The sequence below is a fragment of the Bos javanicus genome, chromosome 21 (assembly GCF_032452875.1).
Source record: "Bos javanicus breed banteng chromosome 21, ARS-OSU_banteng_1.0, whole genome shotgun sequence".
Lineage (NCBI taxonomy): Eukaryota > Metazoa > Chordata > Mammalia > Artiodactyla > Bovidae > Bos > Bos javanicus.
Window position 1 is genome coordinate 9,037,394 of NC_083888.1, and position 18,457 is coordinate 9,055,850.

At 38.2% G+C, this 18,457-nt stretch overlaps 1 long non-coding RNA gene across 1 annotated transcript; it reads left to right on the forward strand.

Annotated features, from left to right (window-relative positions):
* The first annotated feature begins 13,399 nt into the window (after positions 1-13,399).
* On the forward strand, positions 13,400-16,505 carry LOC133233967 (uncharacterized). Its single transcript, XR_009731938.1, has 2 exons — positions 13,400-13,495; positions 15,843-16,505. It is a non-coding gene; the product is annotated as an uncharacterized LOC133233967 (long non-coding RNA).
* The last annotated feature ends 1,952 nt before the right edge of the window (positions 16,506-18,457 follow it).

Below are 18,457 nucleotides of genomic sequence, written 5' to 3' on the forward strand. Positions count from 1 at the left end.
TACAGACCCCTTCTCCCGAAGGAAGGAAGTGACAGACATTCTATTTGTAGCTCGAGGATGGAGAAAGGAGAGCTAGTCCTTTAAAGACCCCTCCCCCCTGAAAGAAGGAAGCGGGAAACTTGTAAGAAGAGGTGAGTATGCCACCAGCATTCTGGCAAGGGGGTTGAAATTTCCAGAAACAACCAGAACATGCACAGCACTTTGTACTCCTTTGCACACAGCACTAGTCGTGTCTAGGAAAGTGCAAGTCTTCCATTTGGGCAGCGATCTTAGCATGGTAATGAGGCAAAAATGCAGCTTCTGAACATTGAGTCTCATCTGCACAGGTGCTGGCCTCCTGGTCGGACTGGAACTGGTTCAGAGCAGTTAACTGTCGCCATGTTGGGCTTTTCTAACTCATGTTGGTTCTCTGATTTTGCGTCTGTGGCTTTTGTCTTGATTTCTGTTAAGCCAGCACAGCTGTGGGCATATTTAAGGGATTGTGATGTAGGGAATAAAAGAGAAAATAGGTTAGCCTTTGCACAGGTGTGGGTCTGTTCCCGGTGACACTAAGACCAGCTTATACACTCACCTAGATTGGAATAAACATGCTGACCACCTTGGACACTCGGACCAAGTCTCTTCCAGATTTACACATAGTACCTCCGCCTCAGCATGCCTGGGTCACCATGGTGGGTGCATAGAAGGGGACCAGAGTGAGACTGGTGGGCACCTCGTGTGCTCTACCTTCCAGCTTCTTCTTCTGTGTATATAGTAAATCCCTGAGGGTTAGCAGAGTCCAGTTGCTTTCGTGATAACTGTAGCATGAGGGTGCATCAGCATTTAGTGCTGACATGGAAATCAAGAATTTAATTTATAAGTATAGACACTGATTGATAATTGGTGTATGGTAGGTAGGTATTTTTAAATTTTTTTAGAATCATGCTTTTAATACCTTTATTTAAAAAATTTAAAGTAAATCTGTATATCACTTGGAGCATTAAATACATATCAACTATTGTAGATTTAATAAAACACATAAATGTGTTTAAAAAATGAGTGCATACCTCAGTTTGATACACAGACAACTTTTTGGCAGAATCTGCTTATATCTTTAAAACTGGTGTTTAATAAAAACCGTCCGCTGCATGTTGCTCTCTTGTGGATTTGGTCTGTTCTTACTGTTAGGAAGGGTTGTATTTGACAAGAATGAGGTTATAATTGTGTTCACAAATAGATGAACAAATAAGAGAATAATAAGTTGCTGTTCAGTTGCTAAGTTGTGTTTGACTCTTTGTGATCCCATGGACTGCTGCACACCAGGCTCCTCTGTCCTCCAGTATCTCCCAAAGTGTGCTCAAATTCATGTCCATTGGGTCAGTGATGCTATCTAATCATCTCATCCTCTGCCAGCCCTTCCCTCCTGCCTTCAATCTTTCCCAGCAACAGGGTCTTTTCCAGTGAGTCCGTTCTTTGCATCACGTGGCCAAAGTACTGGAGCTTCAGCTTCAGCATCAGTCCTTCCAATGAATATTCAGGGTTAATTTCCTTTATGATTGAATAATAAGCATAAAATTTTTATTAAACATGCTAGATCTATAAGAAAATATTATACCCCAGGTACAATGAGTTAGCATCAAAGCTCCATCATTAAGCAAAATATGAATTCCATCTATAAAACTGTGAAATAACCAGTTGAAAGATGAAAATATATAGAATTAAAATCTTACTTCTCCCATTATTTAATTTACCCTTGAAACAACTTCCAAATCTTAGATTATTCCCATCTCTGAGCATACAAATCTTCAACTTTTCTCCATTCCTTCTCCAAGACTTCAATAACTTGGGAGGGGATGCGTGCAAATATTAGAAGAGCCCAACATATTTTGAAAAGTTATGACACTCAAATGAAATTACATATACAAAGTAGTAAGTTGTAAAGTGTCATATAGGTATAGACTAATTCCATTGCTAAATTATCCTAACTGCAATTTAAAAAACAGATTAAGTAGACATAATAAAATAGTAATTATCTATGAAAGGAAAATATTCCAGAAAGTCTGCTTAGAATTAAAGTTCTAGACAAATAAAGTTGTGTTTACTTTATCTAGAACAAATAGAAACTCATCTAGCATCTTGTAGATCCTCATTATGAATGATAATGTTGTCACTAAAGGTTTTGCTCTACAAGACTCCACCACCCCTGAGGGGCAATTGCATAGAGATAGTATTGACATTTCTCAAAAGTCCACATTGATTATACAAGGCAATTGATCAGTAATAGCACCTTTTAAGGCCCCACTACTCTGCCCTCCAGCAAAGTAGCAGGCTCTGTGCTGATAGTCCTTCCAGATAGACTATCAATAAAAACAGTTGCCTTTGATTTTAGAAGCACACATTCCATTTTCTGAAGCTCAGAGAGATGTCCAAAGGTATATTTTACTCCTTTTAAGTCTCCTGATACAGCCTTAATCAGAAACATAACTCTCAGATACTAACTCTAAATATATGACACAGCTTCACTCAACTTTTCAAATATTTCCTCTTTTCCGCCATACAGTTTTATTGTATTTTAATGGTGATGAAAGATATATTGTCATAAGAGAATATATTTTCATCTTGCGTCATATGAAACCCTGGCTCTAGTATCTAAATGTTAAACACATCTGCTAATAGACTAAAGATTGACTCCTTCTCTCCCTCTCTCTTGCCCTCTCTCTCTCTACTTTAAATCTGTCACTTGACACCTTTTAAAAACAAAAATGTACTCAAATGTATTATTGGTTTGATTTTCTTCTCCCATCCACACAGGTAACAGTTCACACAAATATATACACTGGTACATACACAGTCCTGCTATAAATAAATGTATACCTCTGTGGAAGGAGGGAAGGAATCTAGCTTGTTCATTGTTAAGAAGACCAAGTGAGAAGCAGAAGGTTCTTCTGTTTAGTGGGACCTTGCCATCTTGCTTTGATCTATGTGGCTACAGCTGGTGAACTGATGCTTCTACTCCTGGTACTTCCCCTGTACTTTTTTTTTTTTTTTTTCCCCAAGGAGCATCCCTAACAGATTTTAGTAGGATTGCCTCCATTCAATTTTAGTGGTGCCATTCCCACTCTGTCAGATACAGAGCAGCCTTATTAATCACACTCAGGTCTACTAATACCAACAATCCGTCACCACAGTCGACCCAATGCATCATCCACGGTAACTAGAAAATTCACTCTGAGACCTGATGACTTGTCCTGACCGCGTCCTGGAGCACAAAGCAAACAGAAGCCACTAGTTATGCCTTGTTGTCTTTTACTCTTCTTCTTCTTTCATTTTCTTGGGGGGTAGGGAGTGACAGAGCAAAGCTTATTGGGTGTAAAAGGCATTTTCCCTTTAAAGAAGGATGGGGTGAAGGGAAAGTTAGGGAGTTTGGGATAGAAATATGCACACTGCTGTATTTAAAATGGATAACCAACAAGGACTTACTGTCTAGCACATGGAACTCTGCTCAATGTTATGTGGCAGCCTGGGTGGGAGGGGAGTTTGGGAGAAAATGGATACTTCTATGTGTATGGCTGAGTCCCTTCACTGTTTACCTGAAACGACCACAACACAGCCTCGCCCAACTTTTCAAATATTTCCTCTTTTCAGTCTCACAGTTTTATTGTATTTTAAGGGTTATACCTCAATACAAAATGAATTTTAAAAAATTAAAAAGTTTTTACTCCCAGTTACCTCCTTCTTGCTCTGGATTGAGCTCATCTGGCAAAGGCTCATACTTGAGCCCTTGATGATAATGTCAGTGAGTCAATATGAATTGGAAATTCTTGTTTCTAGATGAATTTTGACAACATGCTTTTGACTTTTAAAATAATATTTAATCAAATAATATGAATGATGTCCTCTGTTTACCTGCCAAGGTGAATTTTCCATTTCATTGCAGTTTTTCCTTTGTATGTGGAAAAATGTTGTAGCAAGATAGATGAGCAGTAGAGTTAGCTTGATCCAAACACAACATCTCATTAGAATATGTGGACCTGACAGGTTGACCATGGGGATATCAATCAATGCGACACCGGTGTTAATAATGGGTTTGGCGCAACAACTTACTTTAATAATGGTGGATATGCTAAATAAACAATACTATCGAGCACCTCCTTTTTTTCAGGTACTGTACTTACTATGTTGCTTGTTTTATTTGTACTTTTCTGTTTTATACATGTTGCAAACATGTATGGTTGGTGTGATCATTTTCATTTTACAATTGAGAAGACTGAGAGACCAGAAGGGACTAAGGAACTTAGTCAGAAATACACGTCTCAAAATTATAGAGCCAGAGTGGCACCCAGGTCCGTCTGCCACCAAAACGGGTGTTGACGCCAACTTTCCCCAACAGGTTACTTACACACAGAGTGAGAATCTGGCAAAAGATAAATGGTATTTTTGCTATTACTTCCCCCATACCATCCAAAGAACCAAAGAATTTAATAAAATAATTTGAGTAGATATTCTCAAGATGTCTTTCTAGATCTCTGACCACTGCACGATATTTTCAAGATGTCTTTCTAGATCTCTGACCACTGCAAGATATTTTTCAAGATGTCTTTCTAGATCTCTGACCACTGCAATATATTTTCAAGATGTCTTTCTAGATCTCTGACCACTGCAAATGCTCTGCTCCCTCTGACTGTCTGACATGTGTGTGAACTCACAGTTTTATGTATGTAATTCCACCTTACTCTACAGGCACTAGGCCAGTGCTGACTAGTTCAGGGGGTTTCCACCAGGGCCAACTTGGCTGAACTAATCAGTTAAATTCTCTGAATTGGGGGCATAGACTGCAGAGAAGATGACTTAGTCCTTTGTCTTGTGGTGAGAAACGTGCAATTTAGACATAGTCATCTTCTACCCTGAAGGCTGAGAAGTGAGAAGCAGAGACATTCAGTTTGCCTTGACAAAAGAAAAAAGTCGATGCAGACAACTGAGAGACAAGTAATAGGAAGAAAATGTTGTCTGGGTTTGCTGGTTCCCCATGGCAATCCCTTCTGAGGTCATATAGCACACAGCTTTGGGATTCTTTGAGATGTTTGAGTTCTGCGCTCAATATTCAAAGGTCATACCCACAATTGTTACTTTTATTAATGCTAGTTTAAGTTGTTTCCCAATTCTTAAAACCCAAAGAAGTTCAGCTAATACATGAAGTGTCTTGGTCTCCCTCATCCGCTCAGCTTACACTCTATGAGATGCTGGCACCTGCGGTGGTAAGGCTACCTGGGCTGCCCACGTCCATATTTCCCCGATAGAAGAGAAAAATCACCTCCTACTCTACACACCGTGCTCACAGCTAGGAGAGGGATACTCTAACCCTTAGAGAAACAGAAAGCTACCTCCTGGTCTTCAAAGACTGACTTACACTGAGCACAGCAGCAGATGAGTTCATTACTCTACAATCTCACCATCCTGAGGGACAAAGCTCTAGATTCAGTATCCCATATCTTCCATGAAGTGACATTGCCCACAGGCTTTAAGGTTCTGTCTGCTTGTTAACTCTCTCTGTGATCTCAAAATATCAAATCAGAAATGCCATATTCTGTCTTTCAGAAAACACAATTTTTTTGGAAAAGAAATATTTCACACAGAATGTCTACCTAAAGCTGTCTTTTTCATTCCTTAATAACAGGGGAAAGAATTATCTTTTAAAAGAGTTAAAATAATATTTCTCTCCTCAGGCATCAGAAATTTAACTTTTCAGTAGATTTTACTGCCTCCTGTCATCATTCTTTGCTTTGGTCACTCCACTTGGCATGCCTTGAACATGTCAAATATGTTACAGCCCTTGAGATCAAAAGTACCCTCTTCTACGTTTTTGCTTAATAAAATCCGAGTCACCTTTCAAACCTTGGGACAAATATCTTCTCTTTCCAGTAGCCCTCCCGGATAAGTTCTCATGTCCAAACTTTAGAGTTTGTGTTTCCACTGAACAATCAGACAATGTGCTTCATATCACAGATGAAAGCTGATGTGTTTCTCTCCTCCAGTATTACTTCTTATCTGCACACACGGACTATATCTATTACTGCATGTTAAAATGCCTAATAAATCGGTCAGTATGTGGAATAGAATTTTAACAATATTTGGTTGAGTTTAAATAAACACAAATCTACATTGTCTTGGCAGAAAACTTTGCAGACAGGTATGTTTTGAATTTAGAATATTTCGATTTTAGAAAGGAAAAACAGTGCATCTAAACTCTACTGTCCCTTGTATTGAATACATTAATATTTCAGGCCATGGAATATAATAGTGTTATTTCTAAGCAGAATAATTAAAGACAAAAAGTTGTCCAGGTTAAGTTCACAGTTTTATGAAAAACAAAAGAAAGTAATCAACAAGCTTTCACAACTTTTGGGGTTCAGAGCTGTTTAGATTTCAGAATTACAGAAGCAACTGTAGACTTGGAAATCCATAAAGACTTTCTAGGTAAGTTCATTAAAAATTATTCAAAATTATATTAGGCCCTTTGTGATGAACTTTTTCAGGCCATGATTTTGTTTTGTGAAAATTGTTCAGTCGTTTTCAACTCTGTGATTCATGGACTATAGCCTGCCAGGCTCCTCTTTCCATGATATTCTCCAGGCAAGGATACTGCAGTGGGTTGTCATTCCTTTCTTCAGGGGATCTTTCCAACCCAGGTATCAAACCGGGGTCTCCTGCTTTGCAGGTGGATTCTTGATCAACTGAACCATCAGGGAAGCTCATAGAACTATTAACATTTCCGTTATCCTATGCTTCAGTTTACCCCAGACATTTAGATTATATCATCCAGGTTAATTAAAGCAGTTTCATCCACTTTTACAGTTGAAAGTAACTTATATCATCACTCCAATAATATTAAATATCAAAGCTTAATCCAAGCTGGACACTGTCCTTAAGTGATTTACATGTTCTTACTCATTTAAACCACACCATCCAATGAGACAGCTATTATTTCCATATTTATGAAAATGGGAATTGAGGCATAGAGAGGTTAATTAACTTATTCAAGTTCTCATGGCTAAAATTGGGGAGCACATATTTCCATTCCCATAGGAGGGTTCTAGAGTCTCCCGAGTCCCCCAGTATCACAGCTACACAGTGCAGAAATCCCCTCAGCTGAGTTGGCTGCCTGTCTTTAATACAGAGTGTTAAGTATGGAATATTGGATATTTTGTATTAAATCCCATTGCTCTACGAATTATCATTCCAAATTTGTAAACCTGTGCTTTAATTGATTTCCTGATAATTTCCAAATTCCTAAGTGACATCAAGACTTACAAAATGGAAATGTGGCTTGTCTGAGTGTACAAATTATACTTCAGCCATATTTAATAAAAGACATTATTATATAGAATCAAGAACAGTAACGTCGTCTATTAGATTTTAGTTATTAGAGACAAATAAGAAATTGAAGACCATTGATATTTTCAGTTTTCAAGATTTTTCCCACAAAGAATAAGGAAAAATTTTGATGTCTTAAATGAGTACATTAGTTTCCCAGGGCCACCCACAAAAGTACCGCAAACGTGATGACCTAAAACAACAGAAATGTATTCTCTCACAGCTTAGGAGGCTAGACGTTCAGGATCAAGGTATGCACAGGTTGGTTCCTCCTAGAGGCTTGGAGGAGAATCTGTCCCACCCCTTTCTCCTGACTTCTGGTGGCCCTGCAATCCTTGGGTTCCCTGGCACATCCACACCCCCCATCATCCTTGCATGGCAATGCGCCCCATGTTCCCCAGTGAGGCAGGACATGCAGGTCACCAGACTCCTTCATTTCTCACAATTCCTGTATTTCATAGTTTTAAAAATATTTACTCTTCATAAACTGGTTTCTTTTCAGAGTCTATAGACTTGAAAAATAGTCTTCAAATAAACAAGGGTTCACTAAAGTACTTTGCTCATGGAAAATTATTTCCTTTGAGTAAAATGAGGGAAAGCTCTAATGGTTAAATTGAGGACTTGTAGTATTGCATTTATAATAGCAATTTCTTTAATACAAAATAAAGAGGCCTCACTCTTTCAGGGCCTTCGGCAAAGTTTTTGGCCTCAGAAGACTGCCTTCTTAGGCTAACTGTTTTCCAGGCAAAAGGCTTTGCTCTATTCAAGGCAGAAGGGAATAGAGTAACGGAAATCTCTTCATTTTTGTCAGACAATGCAAAAGGGAAAGAAAAAAAAAAGCTTTGGATGAACACCCTGGCTATTTTATTTAATAGTCTCAATAGAAATTTAATAAACTATTTAACTGGTTATTCTAGTTATAAAATTCTTTTATTTACATGAATAATGCAATCAAGTTTTCCAGGATTATTGGAAATAATGCTCTATTTACGGTAAGTAATTCCTGTTTCTGGGCATTGAAATGTCAAGTCCTATGACTTTCTAGGTACATGACATTGGCCAAGTCATTAATTGTTTCAATTTTCAAGTTTATAAAGCTAACGCTATATACACAACCTAAAAATACATTATATATATATGCATACACACAAACATGTATATAAAAAATATATATCTATACAGTGAACATTATGACCATCAAAACACAACACCAGCATCTACAGCATATGTGCTCTCTTCCTGCATCAGAACTGGTCTTTGCTCGCAGTGCGTACCTGGCCTGGACATGGAGGTGAAGGTATCGTAGGCTTTGGGGGTCAGAGACAAAATCTGTTTGGTAACATAAATAAATGAAATGTACCATCATGATTGTGTAATTTGTCATCATCCTTTAAATGAACCTATTTTCACATTTTTCCTTGATTTTCCCTTTAATATTTTATTTCAAAATCCCACATAGGATGTTTTACAGGTAGTAACACATTAAAAAAAAAAAAAACCTGACTCCCTTGCTTCATATAAATGGAGGTCAATTATATAGAGTACTACAAATAACACTGAACTTTCTTTACTTCTCTGAACTATATTTAATGAGCATAACTTAAGGTGAGGATTAGCTTTTAGGATTAACTTAATACCTAAGTGTTATTATTTCCCAAGACTCATATCCTTCAAATAGTTCTTTTAATGTGACATTGAAAATAGGGCTTGATTGTGTGACATAATTCTAATATGTTTAAAGTTCATTAATTAAAAATAAGAAATGTTGAAATCAGCACTAAGCCCAATGTTTGTACCAACGTATTCCTCCAGCAAGCACTAGAACACTACTTGAGCCTGAAAAATGATTTGTTGTCATTTATCTTTCTCTATTTATCTTAATTTGTGAGTGCATCCCAGTACTGCACCCACAGTGGAGGAACGCTGGGACTCATCTTGGACTCCTTTATTTAGACAGTTTCATTCAGGACTTGTAGAGGAGCTGGGGCTTCTCAGCTGGTGGCTGAGATGATTAAGATTTTGCTTGCAATGCAGGAGATCTGAGTTTTATATCTGGGTTCAGAAGATCCTCTGGAGGAGAATGGTTACCCACTCTTGTATTCTTGCCTGGAAAATCCTAAGGACAGAGGAACTTGGCAGATTCTAGTCCATGGGATCCCAAAGAGTTGGACACTACTGAGTGACTAATATTTTCACTTACTTCACTGTTACAGGATCTAAGGTCTCAAAAATAATGTGACTCTTGTCCTATGGCAAGTGGACATTTATGTTCCTTCTTTGGATGGAGATATGAACCTGAGACATTACTTTGCCAACAAAGGTCCGTCTAGTCAAGGCTGTGGTTTTTCCAGTAGTCATGTTTGGATGTGAGAGTTGGACTGTGAAGGAAACTGAGCACCTAAGAACTGATACTTTTTAACTGTGGTGTTGGAGAAGACTCTTGAGAGTCCCTTGGACTGCAAGGAGATCCAACCAGTCCATCCTGAAGGAGATCAGCCCTGGGATTTCCTTGGAAGGAATGATGCTAAAGCTGAAACTCCAGTACTTTGGCCACCTCATGCGAAGAGTTGACTCATCAGAAAAGACTCTGATGCTGGGAGGGATTGGGGGCAGGAGGAGAAGGGGACGACAGAGGATGAGATGGCTGGATGGCATCACTGACTTGATGGACGTGAGTCTCAGTGAACTTGGGGAGTTGGTGATGGACAGGGAGGCCTGGCGTGCTGCGATTCATGGGGTTGCAAAGAGTCGGACACGACTGAGCGACTGAACTGAACTGAACTGATGAACCTGAGAGGCAGCTGAGTCATTTGGTAAATGTAATTACATGTGGGATGTAGAATTCCAGGAATAATTTTTGAACTACTAGACTGAACTGGTGATTAGCTATGAGACAATTTACAGTGACTTCTGAAATAGAATTTTCTGCCCCAAATGGAAAATTTTACTATATTAAACAGATGCATATTTTTAAATTAATTAATATAGCAACAATCTTGTGAAAAAATGCCACTAACTCTATTCTTATATATGAGTAACTAAGGCACAAATATGTTTTAAAAAATGTCCAAGGCCAGCCAAGCCTTAGTAGAACCAGGATTCTAACCTGAGCTGTTAGACACCCAAGTCTATTCTCTTAACCTCTACACTGCTCACATAATGCAACCAATCATATTGCCACACTTGAGATCTTAAACCTTTGCAAAGGAATGATCAGGTTTATGAAATACCAGATTTATGAGCCACCAATAAAGCTATAATAATATAACAAAGATGTTAATACATAGTGTGTACAAAAAGGCAAGCTAGATCCTGAAGAATTTTAAAGTAAGGAGAAAAGTTTGATTGAACAGCATCAACAACACTAAATTACACAGAATGAAGCCCAATCCTTATCAGTTGCTGTAATTTTTTTTAACTACATTTTATGCTGTAATTTTTTTTAACTACTACTCATTTTTTTAAATGAGAAAACTACTTGTGTGGTTATATATATATATAATATATGTAATACTTACCTTACAGAGTTGTTGCATGAATAAAACTATATTAAGAAAATTTTGTGATATTGCATGTTTCCACTTACTTGTGAAATCTAAAAAAAAAAAAACAAAAAACTCACAGAAATAGAGTAGATTGATGGTTGCCAGGAGGTGGGAGGGTGGGAGAATTGGAGAAATACTGGTCAAAGTGTACAAATTTCCAGTGATAAGTAAATTCTGGGCATCTAAATGCATAGCTTGAGGACTATAATTAATAGCACTGCATTATATACTGAAAGTTTTTTAAAAGGTAGATCTTAAATATTATCACCACACACATATAAGTGATAATAATATAGGAAATGGAGGTTAACTAACCTTATTGTGGTAATCATTTCCCAGAATAGATATATCAGTTCAGTTCAATTCGGTGACTCAGTTGTGTCTGACTCTTCGGACATATATATACAATCAACTCTTCGTGGTTCTGCATTCATGATTTAATCAACCAAAGATCAAAAATAATTCCAGAAAGGTTCAAAAAGCAAAACTTGAATTTGCCACACATAGACAACATTTGTATTTGCAACTATTTACATAGCATTTAGATTTTTTCATTATTATTTTCAATCTAGAGATGATTTAGAGTATAAGGGGGAATGTTCTTAAGTTATATGCAAATAATGTGTCATTTTAAATAAGGGCTCTTTGCGGCCCCATGGACTGGAGCCTGCCAGGCTCCTCTGTCCATGGAATTCTCCAGGCGAGAATACTGGGGTGGGTAGCCATTCCCTTCTCCAGGGGATCTTTCCAATTCAGGGATCAAGCCCAGGTCTCCTGTATTGCAGGCGGATTCTTTACTGTCTGAGCCACCAAGGTGGCTCATATAAGGGATGGAGTCTCTTTGAATTTTGGTGTCTTTAGTGGGTCCTTAAACCAGTCCCCTGAGAATACCAAGGGACAACTGTAGATGTATCAGATCACTCCGTTGTACACTTTAAGTTATATGCCGATATGTCTCAATAAAGTTGGGGAGAAAAAGTAGAAAATTTTGTAGCATATTTTATGAATTGGCAAGCATAACAGTTTGTATAATACTTACATTTTATATATTTTCAAAGTGAATAACATATATATGATAGGATACTAAAACAGAGTCTTTACAAAGACTGATAAAATTGAGAATTTTTATAAAATAGCTCTAAGCATGAGCCTTATTTTGTTTAAAAACAAGTTATATATACTGTGTATTGTTTTAATGTCTCAGCCAAAGGCACAGGGAATATACCTGTAGTCCAAGTTGTATTAACTCTTTGGAGCACAGAGAAGCACACACAAGGCATTTCTTAGTGAGGGGGTGTTGAGCTAGGCTTGGGATAAGGTCTATGCTTCTGTTGGATATTGGAAAGGGATTAGGAAAGTGAGGGTCTTGATCTTGCATGCTGTCTTGAAACAGGGTCATTAGGGCATTGAATATTTTATTGGATTTTCTTAGGAGATGGAAGAAATGAAGCTGTGTTTCTTTCCTTGTCACTGATATTAACCAATAGAGGAAGATATTTGATTATTTTTGTGGCTGTATGATATCCTTGACTTTGCCATATATTCAGGCATAATTGGAGTGACCTTGCTTTGTCAAATTGCATCACAGTCTCATAGTGACCTTGTTTAATTATTACTGACACACAGCCCAGCTGTTAGCTACTAGTTTCCAGCGTCTTTTGGTTTGTTTGCTTGCTTATCAATATGTAGTGAAGAAAACAGCTGATTTAGTAGTTTTCTTCATAGGCATTCAATTTTCCAAAATCTCTATGATAATAGCTAATATTTTAATATTTACAAATCACTATTTTATACAATTATTTAAATAATATATAATTTAATATAATATTTATATACATACATATATGTATATATAGAGAGAGAGAAAGAGAGAGACTGTTCTTATCTTACTCATTGAATACATGCATCTGCTCCACAACAGGAACAGATTAGAATTTCTAACTCAGGTACCTAACTCAGTAATCGTTCTACTATTCAACGCCTTTAAGACTGGAGCTTTATATACTCCATTTTTTTCTAACTTTGGCCTTATTGCTATCTGCCTTGAGAAGGCAATGAGTCATTTCCCAAGAAATAGCTATACATTCTTTTTGACCTCTGACAAAATTACATTTACCTGAATTTGGGTAACATATTACTCATTGGCTTGCAACCAGGAAAATAACTTGTTGTAGGCAGGATTCCTAACTGCAAAGTAATTCTAAAGTCCTGGAGTTCAGGGCCATGATTCACATATTTCCATGTAATGCTTACCAATATGCCTGGCCAAAATCATATGTTCTCAGAAATGGCTGCTGGTAAGTAGATCTCTCTCTCTCTCTCTCTCTCTCTCTCTCTCACACACACACACACACACACACACACACTGGTTTCTCATTGATCTTGACATTTTCATTTAAAAGCATTTTTTGAGAACTTCTCAGAATATTCTAGATTCCTGTGTGTGAAATCATAATGAACTTAATTATCATGGAGGATTATAAAAGAGAGAGAAAGCTGCTCCGTCTCTCCCATCGATTGCTTCGAATACACATTCCAGGGAATATGGAATGGCTTCGGGTGTCAGTGAAGCTCTGAAGAGACAGTGAGAAGACTTTCAGGTGAAGGTTTCCATTCAAATGGGGGAGGGGATGCCCTGTGCTTCAGCAAGACAGAGGAAGCCATCAGTACGGACCAGGGAGACCTGTGGCTTCAGGCGCACAGGGTCCCACTGGCCCTTGACACTTTGCTGAGAATATAGGTAGAATAGATGCCAAGTGCAGGGTCTGTTTTAATGGACTAGGCGTAATCAGTGACTAGGGGACTGAAAGTTATGCAATTTCTGGCAAACAGAGAAGAGACATAAATACTTTTGTGTTTTTGAAGCAAAAACCTCAGAAACTGATGTTCTCCGGAGAGCAACTGGCAATACAGAAACCTTGTGCATTGAATGAAATATGAGAAAAATGAAACCATGCAAAGATGGTCCATTAGCCAGCTAATAAGCCCTGCAAGATGAAGCAAAGACACTGAGCTCCTTATTTTGAAATCAAGAGAAAAGAGAGATGACTTTACGTGGTAAACTAAGAGGTCCTTAGTCCATTTCTGTTGCAAATATCAAAGTGTTGCTGAATGTTAGTGCCCTGAACTTACCCTGGGTCCGATTTCATAATTTTCCTTGACTCTTGTATATAAAGAAATCCCACTGCTGTCAATTTAAATTGTGCGGTTAGGATTCCATGACTGTGTTCACTATCTACTAAGTATATTATTTTAATACATTTTTTATTTTTATAAAACCTCATTGTGAACCAAAAGGGAGAACTGAGGTAGAGACTAGGGAATCAAGCCTGGCTTCTCCGTTAAATCATTCTCTACATTTGCAAATGCAGAGAATACTGAATACTGTTTCCTGTAAGTGAAAAATGAAAGTAGGGTACCTACATCACAGTAAACATATTAGAGAATTAAATATGCACAGTCTTCGGGGATGGACTTAAATGAACATCTACACAGAAAGAAAAAGAACATGGCTTAATCCTGACAGATGAGTGCATTTTACTCTGAATTCAAAAACAGAACCAAACAACCAAATTAAACTAGGAAAGGAAATGCAGACCTCAAAACATAGGAAGTAAATTATTAAAATCTGGGATAGTCTACTTTCTAACTCATCTCCCTTTAGGAATCCCAGAGAAGATTGTTTCCCTTTTATAGGAAATCTAAAAGTCATTTGTCAATATCATTGGGCTGGCAAGAATCACCATGACAGCTACACCATATCAATCTAGGGTGGGATTTTTTTCTCAGCACTGAGTCTTGGAAAATTGGACATGCTGATTTCAGTAAGTTGTTACAAGGTAGCAATGTCTTTTTTTCCTTTCCTTTAACATTTACTAATTATTATAATTCTGACAGTCATTATTTCTTTGTGTAGAGCACTTTTAATGTATTGAGGACTCGTAAAATGTAGCAGCCATCTCCACCAACAGGTCAGCATGGGTTGTTGAGGTGTCTGAGTGTGCATATGTGTGACCATCTGACAGTGGATAGTGTTAATGTTTGCTCTATAAATACATTTAAATCAATAGCTTTTGAGTAAAAATGCTGGGATTTACCAATTTAACTCCGAATTGACATATAAACTCATAGGAAGATGTTAATTCTTGGAAAGGCAGTTGTACTTTTCCAGGGCTTTGTCAGATGGGCTTACCATAATTCAGAGTATCTGATGGGGCCAAGATGAAAGACGAGTCTAGGGTAAAAAGAGAAAAAAAAAAACTAGGACAGAGGTAGAAACAGGAATGAAAAATAGTATTCCCTTCCAATTCAACATTGACGCAGTCTCATTTCTCTCACAGATCTGTATAATGAAGTCCAGATATTCAATCTATGGTATACACATTTTTAATTGCAAGAAAAGGAAAGCCTTTAAATGCCATGGAAAAACACTAAATTTGTTCACTTGCAATGTCTGAATTGGTCCTAAGGGGGATTGAATGGAGATGGGGGTGGATGGGGTAGAATGTTATTTTCTCTTAATCAGTATAAAGTTATTAAACATAAATGGCTTCTCAGTGACCCAGGGACAGTAACCCTAGGGGGGAAATCACCCAAGAAAGCTCATCCCTTGCTTTATGTCTGGGTCAGTTTCTTAATCAGTTGCAAGGCATTTCTCTTGAAATGGCCATGAAAGCCTTTTTTTCGAGGAATAGCTCACTGTTCTAGGGTTACAGTGAAGCAAAATATGTAGAGTGTGATGCTCCTTGAGTTCAGGTGGGAGCCTTTCAACTTCCCCCTTGTTATGTGGGAAAGATGCCGTGATGAATAGAAACGTTCTTTTCGATTCAAAAGTTCTTCATGAAGGGCGGTCTCTTTGTGGGGCTGGTTCTACACAAGGCAGCTCCAGGTGACCTTTCCTGGGATCCCATGGTGGTTTTGTCTTGATCAAAATGGTTCTATTCACAGGAGGGGAAAGGCTGTGACATCATCCTGCAAAAGAAAATCCTGTAAAGAACAAGGTCGAAAAAAGATAACACCTTCTTTTGGGAAGGTGGGAGAACAGAGAGAAGAGAAGGCAGACGAAGATGAGAGATGCCACTGGCAAGAGGGAAGGTCAAACAAAGGAAATGCCAGAGAAAAGCTAGAGGCAAGAGAGAGAGCCAGGCCAGGAAGCCAACATCCTCCCGCTAGATTCGGTGTTCGGTTTCGTTCCACAACAAAGCCAGTGGGGGGCGCTCTCGATCCCATTTTTCAGTTTAGGAAACTGAGCTGCAAGATGAAGCATCTGGTCCATTCCCATGCAGTCCGCAACCAAACGAAGATTTAGTCTCAGGTCGACCTCATTTTGGCTCTAACCTCTCCCCAAGAGAATGCAAACCTGTGTTTCATTTTGATTAATTCTCACAATACCTTTTAAAGCAAATAGCTCATGTGCCACTCCTTGACCTAAAAGAGGGGCTCCTTTGCACTTTAGCCCTCAGATCTCCCAAAGAAACACCACGAGTATTATATCTCTGCTAACTGAACCCATTCATCTGTTTTCCCAACAATATCAAGATTCTTTACACTTTGAGAGGAAGGATAAAGGCGAGGGAGAATGATGGTGGGAATAAAACCAAGGTAATTCAATGCTGCCTCTGGGATTGATTGATTGATTGTTGATCGTGGCCAGGGAGTTCTTTGTACCTTACATATGTGCAGAGTTATGAGGGTCAGAGTGCCTATGCCAAAAGCGAGCTTGGAGAGAGGGAAGGCTGATGAATAAGAAAGAGAATTCCAGAGAACAGGATCGATGGGGTAGAGGGGGAATGTAGCATCATAGCAAAGAAATTGGAAGCTCCCAGAGAAATCTATAGCTATATAATCTGCACCCAAGGGGGGTGGGGGGTCTATGGAACACTCCTTGCCATAAAAATGTATTAGGTGGTAATGGTCCGTAATCGTGCTATGTTCGCTGCCTGAGCATGACACATCATAGTTTGAAAGAAGCAGAAGAAAGAGGAGGAGTGAGTCCTTGTAGAAAGTGCTCCCTGTGCAGCTGTTCAGGCAGTTCACTGTACTTTGGCACCCAGCTAAGGAGGAGGTGGGGCTAGAATCCAGCCTGAGTTCAGCTCACCAAGCTCTCAGCCCTAAAGAGGGCTGGGCTGGGCTCTCCTGGAAGAAGTGATGCCTTATCTATAAAGTTGTTTCAGCCCAGGAGATGTATCTTTTTCTAATTTGCATAAAGTGGACTAGGGTCTTCAGCCAAGGAACCCAGAAGTGTCAGGGATAGCGAGTTTGAAGGTAACATTTTCTTCCCTGTGATCACTTGCTATGTCAGATATTTTTCTCATTTACTGTCTCTTCTTGAAATGTATAAATGGTCAGACTCTGCCAATTTATAAGACTTTGATATGAATATTCTCTAAAATATCTGTTGTAAAAGAAAATTTTTCCCTTTGAGAACAGGATATTGTTGTATGCTTGTCTATTTGTGTTTTAATCTTATAGATTATGTTATTTTATATGGAATAATGATGTGTTTGTGAAAAATTAGAGCTGGTCATTGCTACTGATTTGGAGAACACTTGATTCCCTGCATCTGAAGAAGTTGCTATCAAGCTGAAGATATGTTCTTAAGCCCCCTCTCTTCAGAAGGCTCTCACTTTCAATTACCAACTGGTATGGAAGCTGGGAAGCAACTCCATTTCTTTACAGCATCTCAATTCCTTTTCAATGCCATCTTCTTTCTATGATTGCCTTACTTTCAAACAATATTTTGACCAAATTGAACAGACAGATGACTGCTAGAGAATTCAGAGTCAATATGGCATGGCATAGACTCTGAACTGAGAACCCAGAGGCCGGCATAGTGGAATCACTAATTAAGTTGCATGATCACGTGATTTTGAGCAAATAACTTACCTCCCAAGATTATTTAAGTTAGACAAACTCTTCATAGTCTGCATGCCTTTAATATTGGCAACATTTATTAGCATATTAAAGGCCTTGAGAAGTCCTACAGTAAAGAGCACTGTTTGCTAACTAGGGAATGTAAAAAAAAAATTTATTTCCCCCCATAACATAAATATTAATATACTAAGAATACTTCAGGCAGTGAGGAGAATGTCAGAGAAGACCTAGAAGAAAAAAAAAAGAAAGAAAGAAACACACAAACAAATAAAACTTATCATAGTAGTTTGATTTAGCAGAACATGAAACGATATACACAAAGCCTTGACTGGGCAGCTGACCTGTACAAGCTGCACAATTTTGCAAGCCACATTATGAGTTTGGTATACCTCCAAAAAACAGACTGCTAATGCGGAATGAGCATTAGTCTCTATTCTTGCTCAACTGTGTGGAGCTAGGCAAACTATTTGGCCTCTTTAATTGTCAGTCTCCATATTTATTTAACACAGGAATTCTCTGCATATGTTACATAGATTGAGCATCAATTAAGTAAAAGCTTGTGAAAGTGTTCTGTAATCTATCTTGAACTCTATAAAGATAAGAAGTACTCAAAAATATCTCAAGGATAACATTCTAGTGAATGGCATATTTTTCACATATCTACTTTAATCAAACATCAAAATGATGCA